The 12168-nt window shown below is 40.6% G+C and overlaps 1 protein-coding gene and 1 pseudogene across 1 annotated transcript in view; one reads left to right on the top strand and one right to left on the bottom strand.

The window, feature by feature from the left end:
* Positions 1–12168, bottom strand: part of ST8SIA1 (ST8 alpha-N-acetyl-neuraminide alpha-2,8-sialyltransferase 1) — a 140870-nt gene that overhangs the window by 15457 nt on the left and 113245 nt on the right. The gene's annotated exons all lie outside the window — the stretch shown is intronic.
* Positions 3345–10418, top strand: LOC140531053 (outer kinetochore KNL1 complex subunit ZWINT-like; annotated as a pseudogene).

The following is a 12168-nucleotide window of genomic DNA, read 5'->3' as shown; positions in this document are numbered from 1 at the left end:
GCTACATGTGACCTCAAGGCCACAGGTTCCCCACCCCTGATCTAGGCTTCTAAAAAGCAATTGAGAAAATAATAAGAAATGAAAAAAATAATACAGATTAAACTTAAAGTGTATCCTTTTTTTTTGATTGCTGGATGGTAAGTATTTATCAGTTCAACTCTAGCATCGTAATGGGATGGTTAAAAGGTAAGTTGTAAAAGTCAACAAGTAGTTTGAAAAACAAACTTTGGGATCTCAGTCAATAAGAATTGGAAAAAATGTGTAATGACTTGATTTGGGGGTAAATTATTGGCACAACAAACATTTATCAAGGGTCTACTGTGCAGTGTTTATACTCACCTTTGTCTCATAGGGGCAGTGAGGTGGTACAGTGGATGCTGGACTTGGAGTCAGCAAGACCTGAGTTCAAATCCAGCCTCAGATACTTATTAGTTGTGTGACCTTGGGCAAGTCACTTAACCTCTATTTGCCTCATTTTCCTCATCTATAAAATGGGGATAATAATAGAAACTATCTCCCAGAGTTGTTGTGAGTATCAAAATGAGATAATAATTGTAAAGTACTTAGCACAGTGCTGGGTACATAGCAAGCACTATATACATGTTATCTATTATTATTCAAATGACTGCTATCTGTGTTCAAAGTGCAAATTGGCCTCTTCATAGAAGGTAAAGTGTAGGGCAAGGAATAGCTCTCCACATTATAGGTTATCTGAGAAATAACCTGGACCTAACCAGAAATGTATCTGCGATCTGTAAAAAGGTAAGGCAACAAAAACAACAAAAGATCTGAAAGGGCAATGGTGAAATCTGAATTATTTCAGGAGGTCAGAGAATAGATTATTAAAAATAAAAGAAGATGAAGGAGGAGGAGGAGGAAGGGAAGAAAGACCACTCTGTAGTCTGGAGCTAAAATCACATTTACAAACTTTGTGAACAGGAGGAAGCTGGATTATCTGTCCTCTGAGGAATGATAAGATATTTCCACAGAAGCTGTCAGCTGATTTCATCCCAGAAGAATCAGAGGGAGAAGAGAATGATAATGGTGATTGGTGATACTCTGTTGAGAGATCTGAGGCAGGTATTTGTTAGCCTGATTATAACAGAAAGATAGTGTATTTCTAGGGCATAGATCTAAGATACAACTCAGAAATTCCCCTACCCCCATGAAGACTTATCAAAACAGATTACTGTTTCACACTTTGGGAGATTCACATGGTCATAAATGAAACTGACAGAAGGAACACAGTAAGCATGGCTGAGTGTTGGACAGGAAACAGAACTCCACAGGAACATTTGGGCAAAGGAGTATCAGAGAGAAAAAAGTAAGGTGATTTTGTCATTGGCATATGCTGCATGCTGAAAGAGAAAAGAGAAGAGACATTTGGGAAATAGATTACAAGTCTGGCAGTCAGTCCATAAAGATCTATGAAATTCCTACTATGTGTCAGGCACTACACTAAGCCTTGGAGACACAAAGAAAAGCAAAAGCAGTCCCTGCTCTAAAGGAGCTTACCATCTAATGGGGAAACAACATGAAAAACAAATACCTACAAACAAGTTACCGACATGATAAATTGTAGATAGTAAACAAAGGGAAGGCACTAACACTAAGGTGGATCAGGAAAGACTGCTCAAATATGATGAGATTTCAGCTGGAACTTGAACACAGGAAAGCCAAGAGGCAGAGATGAAGAGACAGTATTCCAGGGATGAAGAGACAGTATTCCAGGGATGGAGGACAACCTGTAACAATGCCTGGAGTTGGGAGATGGGGTGTCCTATTTGGGCATCAGCAAGGAGACCAGTCACAGAGGATGAGTAGGGGTGTAAGGTGTAAGAGGACCAAATACAGGCTTTTATATTTGATTCTAGAGGTGATAGGGAGTCACTGTAATTTACTGAGTAGAGGATTCCACATAGTTAGGGAGATTAATTTGAACTGGCAATGGGGAAACTTGAATTAATTCAGGAAGTTGGAGAATAGAACATAAAAATAAAAGGAGGAGGAGGAGCATGGGGAGTATGGACTGGAGTGACAACTGTTTGTCCTTTGTTCTTGAAGGAGGACCATGACATCAGGGAGGTGATGCCATGACATGCAAGTGAACTGGATTTAATTGAGGGATGGCTGTGCAAAGTCACCAGCTTCACTTACTCCTCTGGAGCCCTCTGGGTCCATCAGTAGGACTGGAGATGGCCCTGGATGCCATGATTTAGCTAAGGCTTTGTACAGGTCTCAGTTTGACTGAGGCAAACCCATTCAGTGATTAAGACTAGGTAAGAAATGAGGCAGAGAACAGCCTCTTTTACCTAATCCAAAAAAAACAAAAAACAAAACTGGAAGGGGAAGACTCTCAGGTTTCTGGCCAAAACAGAAGCAATTGCTATTTACATTCACTCTGAGTCAATCAGAGTCCAAAAAATAACCAAATGGAGCTTGGTCTGAGATCTATTGTTGGTCAATCCATGAGAGCCAGGGTGATTTGGGTTTAAGGCATGGTTCTTAAGGAAAAAAACTAACCCATAAACCCTAAGAAAACCTTCGAAGTTTCAGTGATCAAAATTTGCATTCCTTTGGGCATAGCACCCACAGGTAAGTATATGATACCGTAAGTGGACAGAGGGAAGGGAAGTGGAAAGTAGGAAGGGGTAGGGAGGAGAAAGACATGAGTCAAGGAGACCAACCAGCAGGCTACTGGATTAGTCCAAGTGTGAAGTGATGAGGGCCTACACCAGGACACGGCAATATCAAAGGAAAGAAGGAAAGGGAAGGAGAAGGAAATGAGCATTTACATAGCACCTACTGCATGCCAGGCTTTGTGCTTTGATCCTCACAACAAAGTAGGTGCTGCAATTATTTCCATTTTACAGTTTTCTGTATACTCTGACAATGATCTCATTGGTTCTCATTAATTAAACTATCATCTTTATGCATATTTCTCCCACATCTGTATGTTCAACCTTAGTCTATCTCCTACTCTCCAGTTCCATATCTTCAACTACCCATTGGACATTTTGAACTTCTTAGAAGATAAAGTGAAGGAACTTCAGGAACACCTCTCCAAACTCTAGGTTATCAGGGAAATGATGTGGATCTAACTAACCAGAAGTGGGTCTGCAATCTGTAAAAAGGTAAAACAATAAAAACAACAAAAGATCTGAACTGACCATGGGGAAACTTGAATTATTTCAGGAGGCTGGTCGATAGAACATGAAAAAAGAAAGAGGAGAAGGAAGGAAAGACCATTTTGTAGTCTGGAGCTAAAAACAAATTTACAAACTTAGTAAAAAGGAGGAAACTAGATTATCTGTCTTCTGTGGAATAAGATATTTCCATGGAAGATGTTGGTTGATTTCATCCCAGAAGAATCAGAGCGAGATGAGAATGGAAGCTCAAACTCAATAGATTCAAAATACAGCTCAATATTTTTCCACCCTCGAACCTTCCTCTATTTGCAACTTCCCTATTTCTCTCCAGAGTACTACCATTCATCTAGGCAGCCAGGTCTGCAATGTAAGAGTTGTCTTTGTCTCATCATTCTCCCTCATTCCCTATATCTCATCAATTACCAGTCTCATTAATTTCTCCACACTGTCTCTCATATCTATTCCTCGATTTCCATTCACACTGAAACCATCCTAGTTCAGAGCTTCACCACTTTTGCTTGGATTATTTTAACAACCTCCTAACTGGTCTTCCATCCTAATTGATCTTTCCTTTCTCTAATCCACCTTGTACATATTTGCCAAGTTGATATTCCCAAATCACATGACTGATGGAATATGTCCTCTGCTCAAGAAACCAAGGGCTCTCTATTGCTTCTGATAAAATACAAACTCTCCTGTTTGCATTTGCAGCCTTTCACAATCTGACTCTAACTTCTTTTTCTGGGCTGATTGAAGTCCCTGTCACTCACTCCATAGTCTAGCTAAACTTGCCTAATTGTTAACGATACGCAAATTCTATCTCTTGTTTCTGAGCTTTTATACAGGCCTGGAATATTCTGTCCCTGGAAGAGATACTTTTTGATTGATTGGAATGAACTTTCTTCTCCACTTTGCCTCTTGGAATTACATTTCAAAGTCAAGCCAGGTGCCACTTTCTATGTAGGATCTTTCCTATTACCCTCATTTACTAGTATCCTCTAAAAGTGGGTTGTATTGCCTTTGAGTATCCACTTCCTTTGGTACATGTTTCCACCAATAGAGTATAAGCCACTGGAAAGAGGGGTTTTTTGTCTTTATCCCTAGATGTAGCTCAGTGTTTGGCACTTAGCAGATACTTAATAAATGGATATTGAGGCAATGAATGAAAAGTACAAATCTGCAAATGAACATAAAAATCATATCTCCAGTCTAATGTGGCCACACTCGCCAAAGACCTTCCCATTATGCATGTGATTTTGATAACTGATCTTTGAATTGAAGTGGGTTTTTTTATAGGGCAGCTAGGTGGTTCAGGGGAAAGAGTGCCAGGCCTAAGAGTCAGGAAGACTCATCCTTCTGAGTTCAAATCTAGATTTACTTACTAGCTGCTCAACCCTGAGCAAATCACTTAACCCTGTTTGCCTCAGTTTCCTCATCTGTCAAATGAGCTGGAGAAGAAAATGGCAAAGCACTCTAGTATCTTCACCAAGAAAATCCCAAATTGAGTCATAAAGGATATGACTGAAAATGCCTGAACAACAACAAAGGGTGTTTTGTGACTTTGGAGAACATGAATTGTTTTCAGTTGGAGGCTCATGGGAAGCGCTCTCAGAGTGGGGAAAGTCTGTGACTGTATCAATAAAGCTCTGCCACTGAATGATGGTGGTGCCCTAATTATATAGGATTTAATGGGTGGGCCATCAGGCATGGGAACTAAATAGGAGATTCAGCAAGGGTGGGAGCCTTATTTACTTAAAAAACTACATATTCTCTTGATTGCTTGTGCCCCAGTGTGTTATAGATCAATCTCCTCTTTCCTTGTGAATAAACCCTTGAACAAAATTCATCAGGATTCAAGTCAGTGTAGCCAAAGGGAAAAAAGGGAAGCAAAAAAGGTGGATGCCAGGACTTATGGGCATATGGCAGATAGTAAGTAAGGTTTGGGGGACAAGACTAGTAATCCTGAATGTTATGTTGGTTAGATTGCTGAGTGAATGTTTGAGATTTAGATTTTAGAAACTACTATAATTTTCCCCTTTGCGAAGTTCTAGAGAAAGCGAGCTCATAACCAGAGATACTACTAAAATCTAAATTTGCTAAAGTAATGGTGCTCCACTATTGATCATTTTAATTCATTTGGAACTAAATTATTGGATTTACTGGACTTCCTAGGGACTCCATAAAAGGCCTTCTGGACTGACTACTAATTTCACAGAGTTGACGAGGTTCCAGAGCATCTCTGATGTTAACATCAATGTCGTCTTTTTCTACTTTTTGCACATGGTCTGTAGCTTCCCTTATTCTACTCTAAGTTGCCATTCTCAACCTACTCTCTCGTCTTCTCTTTCTAGGCCCTCATCCATGAGTCTTTTTTATCATCCCCCTTTGAGTGCTCCGGGCACTCTTCTATCTCCTCTCTGAATCCCTATCGCTTCCCTAACTATATCTGTCGTCAGTTTCCCAGCTATATCCTTCCTCATCTGGGCAGAAGATCGCTCCATTAATCACCAATGTGAAAAATTCATGAAGAATTTATATTAGACCGTAAGCATGTCCTCAAATCAAAATGCCTTACTCCTTTAAGTTTAAAAACATCGGTTTCAAAGGAAAAAGAAATAATAATATATAGAAACAGAAGAATAACTAGATAACATCTGAATATACCATATGGAGCTATGATACTGTTATCAATAGTACATTACATAGAAGTAGCTGGGTGCTGTAATAGATGGGGTACTTGACTTGAAGTCAGGAAGACCTCAGTTCAATTTTTCCTTAGACAGTTACTATCCTAGGCAAGTCATTTAACTGCTCTTAACCTTTGTGTCCTCATCTGTAAAATGGGGGTAATAATACCGCCAACCTTATATAGTTGTCATAAGGATCAAAGAAGGAAATAGAAGTAAAATGCTTTGCAAACCTCAAAGTGATTTACAATCATTAGCTGTTTTTAACACAGAATCACAGAATTCAAAAACCCCCCGTTTTATGTATGAAATAAACAAGACCTCAAAAAGTAAAGAGGCTTACTTAATGCCACACAGCTAATCAGTGGCAAAGTAGGGCTAGAACTCAAGTATCCACTCCCAGTCTAGCCCTTTTCCAGTAGTTCTTTGTGATGTGCCAAGAATACAATTCATTTTTTGTTTAGTCTCTCATCTTAATTATATCCTGTAAACATCATCTTACCTCATCCTCTCAAATGTCTTTTTCCTCATCAAATCATTATCAAAAGATGACAGAGGCAGAAACATTCTAAAACATGTTTAACTAAAGATTTTTCCCTTTTTTCCCTTTTCTTCAAGAGCAATGTTCCCACAAAACAAGATTTTTTTCCCCACTGTGCTTTCCTCATAATTTATGTCTTCTGTCATGGTTCTCATATTTCCACATTTTTTTTACTATCCACTTCCTGACCAAATGTATTTCCACATATTATCTTTTGCTTTCCGGCACTACTCACACTTTTTGCCAATTTCAGTGCTGCTCACTGTTTTTTTTCTTTCTTTTTTTTCCCAGTTTGTTTAGCCAGAAGTTGCTTCCTCCCTCCTTTCCTTGTCCCCTCCCCATATTCTCTCTGTGTCTCTGTCTGTCTTTCTCTCTTATTGTTTCTACTACTTTCCTCTCTCACACTTCAGCATCTCCCACAGGAAGACATAATTCACTTTTTTTGTTTTAAGATAAAGCAAAGGAATCTATAAAGACAAACTTGGCTATGGAGTGTTTTGAATTACCATGGCTGCGTTTATAGAATTTTTAAAAAATCTATCAATTCCATTAAAATTCTCTCAAATTGTGAGGTTTGCACAAAGAACACCCACCCAACTGATTCACTGAATTGACCAGCTATTTTGATATTGTGTAAAAACAGCCTATACCCCATAAGGAGTTTATGGCTTGAAGTTTTCCTTCACTTTCTAAATGCCATCTTTACTACAAATAATGACGATCCCTTTCCCCTCATTTTAATAGTGGCACTGCCCAATTTTGCTCTATTTTTCAAATGAGAAGGGGAAAAAATAAACTCCATGATATTATTATTCAGTCAATTTCAGTCATGTCTGATTTTTTTGTGACCCCATTTGGGGTTTTCTTTGCAAGGATACTGTAACATTTGCCATTTCCTTCTCCAGCTCATTTTATAGATGAGGATCCTGAGGCAAGCAGGGTTAAGTGACTCATCCAGGGTCACACAGTTAGGTAGCATCTAAGGCTAGATTTGAACATAGGAACATGAATCTTTCTGATTCCAGGCCTGACCATCCAGCCACAGGATATTAGCTTCCTGCTTATCCATTTTAGCGGCTATTTATACTTGTTCATTAGAGATTTATTTATTTTTTAAAAATTCCACCATTTCTCAGGAAAAATAGTGGAAAACCTCCCCTCCCCACCAACTCCAGGATTAACTTTTCTTTGTGACAGAGAACAATAAATAACCAAAAACATCTGGCACAGTAATGATATCTGGCTAGATATAAAATCACAATGTAGTAGTCATAGGAGGATAGCTCTAGAGGTGTAAGGGACCTTAGAGGCTATCTGGTCTTACACTCTTACTTTACAGATAAGGCAACTGAGGCCCTGGGAGGTTATATAACTTGCCCAAGGTCACACAGTTAGTGGGCATCAGAGGCCCAGTTCTAGAGCCAGGGTACTTTCCACTGTGCATCCTTGTGTCTCTGCTACCAAATGACGGCATGTGTAATCATCTGTTATCTGGTTTCTCATTTACTCAGAGTTCAACTTTCCAAAAGGAAGGTAATATTTTAACTGAATTTATCTGCCACATGTAGGAGATTGGATTTCATTCAGTAGGCAGTAGGGAGGCACTGAAGGGTTTTAAAAGTGAAGAAATGTAATTAGAGCTGTCAGTGGTGAGGAGGATGGACTGGAGAGGGAAACTGCTAGAGTTTGGCATACCTGCTAAGAAGCTGTTATAGTAGTCTGGATAAGGAATATGAGGTTGAGCTAAGGTGGATTACTAAAGAAAGGATTTGATAGAGATTCCAAAGGCAGAGCTGATATTTCTTGGAAGGAAATCTTCTGTTTGTTTTTATATCTTTAGCTTCTAACAGTTGTCTTTAGATTCCTGGTAATTAATGGGATACGAGACACATAGTGGACACTTGATAAATGCTTCTTGGTTTCCTGATTCTTGACCCACCCTAGTAAAGGCCCTCATTACCTATTGCTTTGACCACTATAAAAATAATCTATTTTTCATCTTTTTGCTTCACTCTCTTCCTTCAATCTTCATTCAAACTTAATTGTCAAGTTAATCTTCTTTTCTTATGGATCTTGTCCTTCAAACATCTGTTAAACACCTACTGTGTGCAGACAGAGATGTAGTGGGAAATATTTAATAATCTGTTGTCCATACTTCCTGGGCCAAAGATCATTCTCCTTGGCAAAGAAAGAGAAAGAAAATAAATGGATCATCCCATTTTCTCTCTGGTGCCATTTGTTACCATCTAGTCCACACCAATTAATGGATACTTGTTGAAGTCTTATTTTTTCCCCTCATATTAATAAAACTTTCTTTTGCAATACTGTGATTGGTGTTTTGAAAGGGAAAGGTCAGTCTCCATGACAATGGGAGAGAACCTGAATATTCTGTCAGGTAGAATACAGCTAGGGATGAATTATGAGCAAAAAGAAAGAGAAAACTCCCTCAGAGTCCACTGTGAGCAAGTTTCCCATACACGACTTACAATAGGTCATTTTTTTCTTTACCCTCTTTGTCTCTCCTCCAACCCTGAGTAGAAGCAAAACCATTGATGCACTGGCTATGTAAAAACAGAACTAAGAGCTAATTTTATCAGTCACTGAAAGCAGAACATCTATTTTCATTCCATCCTGTGATTCAAGTGCTGCTGGATGACATCAGCGTTTGGGAGAAATACATTTACCTGAATGTGCCTACCCTAGGATTTTGAACAGACAACCGTCTGGTTCTGTCTCTCTCTATGCTGAGTCACATTGTCTCCTTCTGCTAAGAAGCACTGAGCCATTTAAGGGCTCTTAAGAATGAAAAATTCACATCAGGGTAGATGCTTTGGTTAGAAACAGAGACATATAGCAGTATGGTCCAACCTTTTCCAGTCCACAAAGTTACTGAAGCATTCAAATATCTGTCTAATAATCTCCCTTACCTCCCAAACACATACAATATGTGTATATCACACACATAAACATATACAATTGTGAAAAAATCAGTTTGTTTAATTGGGAAGAGAAGCATCCCTGGACTTGCAGTCACAAAGTGTAGGGAACGCCTCAGTGAGAAAACTTTCTACTGCCTCACATCAGCAAATGTTCCTAGAGTTCTTGGGAACCTTCAGAGGTTCAATGGCTTATCAAGAGTCACATAGGGCATCTGAAGATGCTGAGGGGTGGCTGCTGTGGCAATAGCAGTGGCCGAAGCTCTGGCTTCAGCCACAAGGGCCTTAGCAGCCCCCAGGGTACAGGAGGATGTTTCACCCACTCTGGTGGTAGAGTTCTTGAAGGACTCTAGGAAGAAGGAGAAGCTGCTGTGGGGCCAGCTATAGGTGCTCAGTGCCCTTCAGGGCTTCCTAGAGCATGTGGACATGACTGTGAACATGGAAGAGGAAATCCGGGCAAAAGCCAGTGCGGCCCAACAGCTCTGGAAGAACCTGAAAGCTGAGCACCAGAAGCAGGTGGAAGCTATTGAGGCTGCCTTGCTGAAGGCCCCTAGAACAACTGGAGGCCAGCAAGAGGAAGCAGGCTTTACTGGGGACTGCTCTGAAGCAGGCCCAGGCCAAAAGGCATGCTTTGGAGGAGTGGAGGAACATGGCCCAGGCCCAGTAGAGGCAAGGGCAGGAAAAGCAAAAGCTGAAGTTGGTGGCTGGGTCCCAGGCCCAGAGTGAGCACCTGGAGAATGCCAACAAATGCAGGGCTCAGGTGCTAACACTCCAGCATGAAGAGCTAGAGAATGCCCAGAGACTTGGCACCTGTCTGGGACTTCTGGAGATGCTGCATGGTGCTAGGGGGATGGAGGAAAAGGCCCACACGAGAGGCTGCAGATGGAATTTGGTGGCAGCAAGGGGCTGCCTGACTGCTCCAGTTCTTCTACCTGAGGGCAGAGGCTACAAAGAATCATCTCGAACACACTTTCTTCACCTTCATAGGATCATCATTTTAATAATTGAAGGAAGTGTTACAGATAGTGAAAATCAAGATGCCATGTTTTTCTCATCCAAGGTTCTGCACCCATCCTGCCAAGTCTGTCCATGGAGCCCAGTTTGATCTTGAGTCTCTGAGCTGCATCATTGCATCATCTTGGTCCCTTCCTCTCTGACCCTCACTGGGTCTCCCTTTCTTCTTTTCTTAGCTTTCAACCTCCCACCTCTATCCCACTCCTGCTGGTTCCACAAGGAAGAGGTCACCATCAGTTTTCTTAGTAAGTTCTCATAGTAAAAGCCCCAAAGGCCCCAAACCTGCCATGTCAGGGTATTCCCCTGGAGCTGACTTGAAATCTGACATTCCTAGAGAGATCATCTTCTCGTTCCTCAGTGCTGCACCCTGCCCACCCTACCCTACTCCCTCAACCACAAATCCCACTCACATAGAGCTTCAGGGATTCAGTCCACTGACCCACAGCACGGTACCCTCCACTGCCGTTTGCCACTTCGTACTGGAAGATGTCATAGCGCCCAGGAGCATCTCCGTTCTCATTGCACATCACAGGGCTCCCTGCACTGCCTGGAAACAGGAGGAGTTGCCCTCAAATCATATCTGCCTGTCCTGATAACAACATTTGTGTAGTATTTTGCAAACTATAAAGAACCATAGAAATGTGTACCTATAAGTCCCACTGTTTTGATGAGGAGTTTTATGTGTGTACATTATTTACACAAAATAGATAATTGGAAAAGCCATGCAAAAAAAAAAAAGAGTCACACGGTCCATTCTGAGGCAATAGGTGACCCACTGGCTAGTGCTGAACTTGGGAGGCCTTGGATTTGGAAGCCAGGATTTCCTTCATAAAAACCAGTTCTGTATACTCAAAGTTATGCTGACTGCCTCTCATTAACATGTATCCTATCAGAAGGGTTGTTTTTTTCTTAATATATTCTATTTAGATGTAAAAATATCTCATTCTTTTGAAATGCTAAGAGTAATATCTTCATAACCCTTTATGATTAAAGTGCAGCTCAGGGCTCAACACGGAGGGTTTTTCTAGATCACAAGCTCAAAGGAGAGGTTTCCTCTGGTCTCCATAAGCCCAAAGGAAGAGGCTCTTTTCAAAGGCAGGAGCCACAGGGTGGAAGGAGGCTTTATGGAGATGGGAAGTTTTGCTTCATAGCCAGGGATGCTTCTGGTTTGTTGTTCCAGTCTGACATAACAGGCATTTTGCTTAGAAACCCAAACAGCAGACCAGGAGCCCCAGAGACTTTGTGGCAAGGGGTAGTCCTATGAAGTGTAAGGAGGTATTCACATGAAACCATCAATGGATTTTAGAGGGACTAAAAAGGCAACTGAGAATAGGCCATGTGGGAGAGAATTAATCACATGTAAGAAAAAAAATAAACTTCTTGTACATCTAAGATAGGATCTCCTCAAGTTCAGGGACTATTTTGGCCTCAAAACATTAGGTCAGGAAAAAAAGTACACAGATACTCCTCAGTCTTGATTTCCAGTCTTTCTTTGGAACAATCACTCAGAAAATTAACTTCCTTTGCAGTCCAGTTCATCCATCTTTACTGTCATTTAGCACAACTTTTCTCAGTCTCTTCTCAACTTCTAAAACATTCTCCTTCTTCCTCAAGTGTAGAACCTGACTCTCAATCTCTCACTCCCCATCCCAAACCTTATTCATACAAAAGAATTTAGATAGAGAGATAGACAGATAGATGACAGATATAGATATAGATATGGATATACACACACATACACACACATATATGTTGATATCCCTTCAAATATCTTGACCTCTCACTTCTTCAACTTCCTACATGCTTATAATCTCATTTATATTCCATGTCAAGTGTCACAC

The sequence above is a fragment of the Notamacropus eugenii genome, chromosome 3 (genome assembly GCF_028372415.1).
Source record: "Notamacropus eugenii isolate mMacEug1 chromosome 3, mMacEug1.pri_v2, whole genome shotgun sequence".
Taxonomy (NCBI): domain Eukaryota; kingdom Metazoa; phylum Chordata; class Mammalia; order Diprotodontia; family Macropodidae; genus Notamacropus; species Notamacropus eugenii.
Note: the sequence above shows the minus strand (reverse complement) of the source record. Positions and strands in the feature narration are given on the sequence as shown.